At 45.7% G+C, this 6898-nt stretch overlaps 1 protein-coding gene across 2 annotated transcripts in view; it reads right to left on the reverse strand.

The window, feature by feature from the left end:
• Nucleotides 1–5941, reverse strand: part of KIFC3 (kinesin family member C3) — a gene marked incomplete at its 5' end in the record, with an annotated part of 32347 nt that extends 26406 nt beyond the window's left edge. For both annotated transcript variants that reach the window (XM_082232793.1, XM_082232791.1), the window contains 2 exons: nt 4585–5050; nt 5803–5941. The remainder of the gene's footprint in view (nt 1–4584; nt 5051–5802) is intronic.
• Between the last annotated feature and the right edge of the window lie 957 nt (nt 5942–6898).

Consider the following 6898-nt stretch of genomic DNA (forward strand, 5'->3'; position numbering starts at 1 on the left):
GCCCCCACCTATCTATCTCAACTACTAAGGCTGTGAGAGTAGCTGCTTCTATGAGGCTCACTGAAAGCACAACCCAAAATAGCAGCAAATGAAGTGATCACTCTATAAAGATGTCGCATCAAGCACCTGGGGAAGACTGAAGAATTTCAGCATTAATTTACAGTAAACATTTTATGTGCATCAGGATGCATTTTAATTAGAAGCAAAGCAAGTTTACAGGGTTCTGAATAAATAAAGCAAAAGGCTGCAGCAAATCAGATGCGAAACTAGATACAGAAAAGAAAATCTCTTTGAAGAACTTTATTTTTTGTTGTGTCTGATCTCAATAATGCTGACAAGACAGGTTGCTGCAATCAGGAGTCATCCAACAGCAGACCGAAGAGTCAGAAGAAATACTGGCAAGGAAAGAAGCCCAACCAGTCCAAGATTGTGTAAGCCAGGCACCTGTGCCAGATCCCCAAAGAAAGCACAGCAGGCAGGAGAATGGGATGCTCCCAACACGTGAGAGGAAGGAAACTATCATTTGGAAGGCTTGTAAGACTCTGGCTGGCTGGCACCCAGAGACAGCAGAAATGGAAAGGCCTCACACCAGCCTCCTCACTTCCAGTGCTTGCTCATCTTGGCAGCCGTGTCCATTTTCACCAAGACATACGGCGTACTCTTAATCCCAGCAGCACCAGGGCCCAAGACAAGGGACTGTGTGTTTGCACTAATTTCCATAGGCTCAGGATGAGAACAACCACTGACCTTAGACAAGCAGTCTGAGTAGACACCACTACATCCAGAACAAGCCCGATTATTAGCAAAGCAGTTGGGCCAAGGGAAGTGGGGGGGATTTTCACAGTCAGGTTGAAATTTTGCTACCTTTAAAAATATTTTAGTTTTTTTACAGTCACTAACTGCCCGTGTAGTGTGCCCCTTACCTAGCCTGCCCCACCTCCCACATCATACCTCCCCCTACCCTTATTTTCATTATAAGGGTTGTATACTAAGTGTATATTGACCTCTAAAACCAAAGATGTTTCAGGTGAATTTGAACTTTTAATCCCTGATTTATTATATTGTGTAATTTAAGTGGAGGAATGCTATAAAATGCAGTTTTATTATAAATAATTTGCAAACCTGCCACTTTTTGATAATTTTCAAATAGTTGTTTTAAGTGGGGAGCTGCAGCTAATGGGTCAAACAGCATAATAACCATAATTTCCATAACCATAAATTAATTAGGTGTTCTTTCCCCTTTATTTTAAGACCTTTAATAATGGCATTAACTATTATCACTGCTGCCAAAGGTCTCAAAGTGAGGACAAATAATAATAGGGCAGTGGGGCATGCCTTCTTAGTACCTCTAGATTTTTTAAATGAATTTGAATTCATAGCCATTAATTCTAACCTTAGGGTTAATTAATTCTAACCTTATAGGGTTGGTAAGAGGGTTTGATGGTATTAGTTATGTGTGGTGCTAGCTACAGGAGAAACCTATTTTCTATATAATCAAAGGCTTTAAAGGTACCTATAGCTACCTTTTCCATTGTTGAGAGGAAAAAGCTGCTCATGCTTCTGAGGCACAACAAACCTACATTGGTTTAAGACTCATGCAAGGGAATGCGGCTAATAGGTAATTATCAGCGTTTGTTCCAAATGACATTGCCCCACATTGCTTTAGAGAAGTCACTGAAGCTATAATTGTATAAAATAAATACATGTTTGCAGAATTGATAGGACTCAAATATTACTTCTATCCTTCTTGGGAGGGGAGAGAGAGAGAGAGAGAGAGAGAGAGAGAGAGAATTTCTGGGAGATCATAGAACTTTTACAAAATGTCTCTGTGTTAGGCACCCAGTGTGCATGCGCAAACACACACACACACACACACACACACACACACAGATATGGCTGTTTGGGTGGGGCATGGAAAGTGAAGGAAGGGCCTCTGTATATCAGTCTTTAAGGAACAACAATGGGAGAGGGCTATCATACGCATCTCCTGCTTGGCTTCTCTTAGAGTTCTGGTTGGCCACAATGGAAAATGAGGTGTAAATAATGTTTGGACTTGATTCAACAGTGCTCCTCTTTATGTTCTTATGAGAGGAGACAGAGAGGCACATCAGTCTCAGATATAATTCCTCCTTGCTCCTGGGAAGAGTGATATATTATACACAATGGACACTACTAGATCTGTAGGGCAAACTTAAAAGGGAAAAGCAATAGAAATAAATGGTCTGCTATTATTCTGTATTATGAAGGTTTGATATTCTGCATTTTTCCACAGAGAAATCCAGGAATTAGTGACCCCGCCCAGTAAGATTCCCCTTGTATGGGATAGGTGGGAAACCAAACTGGAAATCAAATTACTACTTTTACGATGGACAATGTGTGCCACTGGAAGCTATAAGAGAAACACCCTGACAAACTATTTATTGAAGCACATGAATATGGCAGGAAGGCCATCCCGCCAAATAATCAGCACAGCTTTTTGCAACCATATATCAGCAGAGATGCCAGCATTAATCAATTAAATTAGTGCCGAGGCCAAGAATCACAATCAACAAATCAATCTGCAGCTTTCAAGGAACACTGAAAGGTATTGGAATAGGAGGCTGTAGCAAACTAGTGCAGACATCAGTGACTACCATCAGTGCTCCATGTTATCAGGTAGAACTGCCAACTTATTAGCATTGTTAATCACCTGACCGTTTAACTGATTGAAAGTATATCTATATTAATAAAACCTCAATGAAACTGCCTTTGAGGGATCTTGACAGAAGCAAACTATTTATTTTCATCAAACTCTGAGGGAAATGGGATACTCCCCACAACAGTTGCATACCAGAATCACAATGGTTTCGAGAACTAAACGAGGTCAAGAACTATCAGCATTATGAAATATTCAGGTTTAAAAGACACCTTGACATTTACAACAATCTTCAGTTGCCTTCAATGCTACCAAGAACATAAGCCTTTGTGATGCCACTCTAAAAGTGTCCCTCTTTGCTAGCTTTGGATACAAAGTGGAAGGAAAATCCATTAGATTACAAAGGGAGGGATGGGAGAGCAAGTTTGTGGGGCATCCATGGCTGAATGGCTTTTCACTGCTGTGAATTCAGTAATATTTGCTCATTGTTATTCCCAGTGATTAACAGGAAGTCAATTTTCAATCTGCAGTTAAAGTTTAGTCAATTAATTGTACTGATTAAATCAATTAAAGTAGGCAATCCTATTATATGGTGGCATCTAACATGCTATGTAGGGACAAAACAAGGGGACAGACACTCGCTACCTATTAAAACAATTCCCTTTCCCAGGGCTGTTGTGAGGATGAAAAACAGTTTGTGATGCAAGCTAGAAATACAGATAAAAACGATAGCATTACTATGAAGGTGTATGACCAAAAATTCTTGTTTCCAATGCCAGTAGGAATGGAATTAATGCTTTGCTATGTATTATTTTAGTTTAGTTGCTTGAAGCATGCTTTAATTGTTAAAAAGTAATTATTTTTTATATGCCATAAAGATACAGACAATCTTTGACCTTTCTGTTAGGAAAACACAGCCAACCCAATGTCAGATCACTCAACTATTTCCACACATACCAGTCAGACACATGTTGGTCCTATGCATCTTACTCAGTTTCCTCAAGGAGGGAAAAAGAATGTGACTAGTTAAGAAAAAGTGAACACACTTGCAGTGCCTTCTGTTCCTCCCTGCGTTTCCATGAAAGACAGATAAGTGATCCCACAGATCTCTCCTGAGTCCGTAATGGGGGCAGTGAAGAAATGCACAACCATAGCGTGCCATCCCTAAACTTGCCTGAAAGGTACAGTCTCTGACCTTGAAGCCTTTTGCCCCAATCCCAAATGTCCACAGACAAAATGTGTTTACTCATTAGTGACCAAAGGCCCTCTGTGTATGCTCAGAGGCATTTTAACCTTTACAGCTTCACATGTTTCAGGACTGAGTTCTGGCATTGAAACTTGATTTTGGTGCTAAGCTCTGGAGAACTCTAGCCTAAGCCCCGCGCAGAACTAGGATGGGAAAAGATATAGGTAACTGCACAGTTCAAGAGTAATCCTATATTTTCTTCTGGTCGTATTGTACATTCCTCTTTGCCAGAATTTCAGACATACTGTGACATTAGCGGATTGTCATCCTTGCTGTATATGATACATTTTTAATACTTAAGAGAGGAAACAGGAGAGAATATGGAACATAAGAGTTAGAGGTTCAAATGTACATGTGAAAATTCTATACACCCTATTTGTTTATTTCTCTCTCAATTGAGCTTCAGCATCTACCCCTAGAGCAGCCCTCCCAAACCATGATACATGCCAGATATTTTGGGTCACAACTCTCACAGCACCAGCTCTGCTGGAGTAGACAATATAGGTGAGGCAGATGTAAGTAAGTCCAAAACCTCTGGAGCACATCAAGTTACAGAAGTCTGCCCTAGAGTAATCCCAAAGGTAGAGAGGAACCAGAAAAAGGATGCTGTTCTGACTCACCGTGTAGACGGCAAGCTAAACAGCCACCATCAGTTAAATAGGCACCAGTCCCTTTAAAAACGTATCAAATCAAATGCACTTACCCGGCTTTATCTGCTGCCAAAGATAACAAGACCACAAGGACAAAGTGAGGCCACGTGCTTTTCTCCAATGTAAGCCAATGATTTGTTTTTCCAATGCTGTTAAAATGTAACTTTTCTCTGGAGGAAAGAGTAGGGACAAAAGTCTTCGTCCTCCAGCCTGGCAGTAGCACCTTTGTCTGCCAAGCCCTGGAGTTGCCTAATTGTTGGTGTCTGTTTTAGTCTCTCTTCCTCCGAAACCCTCCACTCATCTGTGGCATCTAGAATGGAATGCCAGAAATGCAGCAGTGCTGGTTACTGAGTCGCTCCTGGCAGCAGCAGCAGCAGTGAGAAAAAGGGTGGAGGAGGCATGTAGTATGATCCAAAAGGCAACACTCACATTGTGTTTGGTAGGAGGTGCCTTCCCCCGCAAGTTTCTCACTCAGGCAGGTCCCAGGTCATGACGTGGGATTCTAAGGCAGGCAGGCATCTGCAAGAAAACAGAACAGGTATTTCAACGGAGGCACAGTTCCAAAATCCCAGAAGTTAGTAAACAAAGACAAGATGCACAGATGTCTCGGCTGCTCCAGAATTAAGTGCTACTTTTTTGTATATTGCAAAAGATGCATTTTTAGCACTCAATACCTGCCACTAGACACTTTCGTACTTGCAAATGAGTAAGGCTGTTTCCCCACCTGAAATATGTAGCTAGCAACCTATGTTTCAGGGCGGGATGCTGGTTGCAGCCTTTGTTCACTCTGCGGTGTCTGACCACAAAGGTGCTTGAGATGTCACTCCGGTGAGCAAAGTCAGTGGTTGAACAGGAGGCTTAAAAAACATTCATCAGAACGGTAGCTCACTGCGCTCTGTGCCCATTCTGCCCACCTACTGGGACTGGTAGTAATAAGAAAGGGCAACTTAACAAGTTCAATTTAGAATACCAATCGTGCAGAGGCTTCCCTGGCGTTCTTTTCCATTTGCAATTCATTGGTGGCCCTAGGATTGCTGATTCTCCCCTCTGCAGAATTACTCCATTGACTGGCACATTCGGGATCAGAAGCGCAAACCTGGGCTCTAGATGTGCCGATTCCCTGTGACAAGCACAAGAGGAGGATCAGCTCCTGCCAGAAGGCACAGGCAGCCCTCTGTCTCCTTAAGCAGGGCAATTTTCGGGCCCGCTCCTGGGAGTTTGACTAAAGGAGGGAAAGGGCTGTCCTGCCAGCCTCCCAGCCTGACATTTACCGAGGCAGACGGAGATGTCGATGGAGACTTCCGAAAACAGGAGCCTGCTTCGACTCGGAGACAGCTGAACCCCTCCTGGGTTTCGGGTCAAGCTCTCCCGCCGCCCTCCCTCTCACATTCCAACAGCAAGCCACGCCCCGAAATGGGCAACAAGGGTGCAGCTTATGAAGGTTTGCAGACTAGCTAATCGGGAGATGCCCGGTTCAGACGTGCCAAGAAGCCTGACCGACCGACCGCCGCGGTCACCAACGCCGGAGGAGAGCCAGCACCTCCCGAACGCGGGCGGCGCCCAGAGGCCCGGCGAGAAGCACCTCCCCAATTCCTTCGTTGTTGCTGCTGCTGCGGCGAATGCGCGCGGAAACTCCTCCTCGGCGAGCCGCTTCAAACTGGCCACGGCGCTAGTCCCTGGCGTTGCGTCCGGCCCTGACGAGTCAGGAGCTTCGCCCTCGCCGAGAAGGAAAAGCTAACGCTCTCTTGAGCCGCCGCCCGCCTCGCTCGGAGCTCCGAGGCAGGCGTGGCCGGGGCTGACTCGCGTCTCGTCAGGATCCTTCGCGCGCACGTGGCCGCCCCTCCCACCCCCTCAGAAGACGTTGTCGTCGTTGGCCAGCCGAGAAACAGCGTCCCCGAGCGACCTCCCTCCTAGGCCCACCTTCACCCTGTCAGTTAGAAAAAGGAGGAGAAAAAGGCCCGGCCCGGGACAGGCGCCTCAGGGAGAGATTCCGATGGCAGAGGCATTGCTGTCTAGGCAGCCCATGCTACCGCGCGCGCGCGCTCCCGACAGAGCCAGAGCGGGAGCCGCCGCCGCCCCCTTCGCAAGGAACGAGCGCCTACTTGCCGCTGGTTGCCATGGCAACCCCGCCTGCTCCGGCCTTCCTGAGGAAGCGCCGGGGACGAGCACACGGACATGGGGTGGGGTGGTTTTTTTTGGAAAAGAAACCTGCAATTTCCCCCTGTGAGTGGGTTGGGCGCGGCTAAAGCCAGCCAAGGCAAGGGTACTTTGGTTCCCCCCGCGCCACCAGTAAATACTGTAACGGTATTCATTTGCCTCAGTGGGAGTGAGGAGCTCCCGCTGTTCTTTCCCCCACCCCAGGAGCGG

This window comes from Podarcis vaucheri (assembly GCF_965113315.1).
Source record: "Podarcis vaucheri genome assembly, chromosome: 7".
In the NCBI taxonomy this organism is placed as follows: domain Eukaryota; kingdom Metazoa; phylum Chordata; class Lepidosauria; order Squamata; family Lacertidae; genus Podarcis; species Podarcis vaucheri.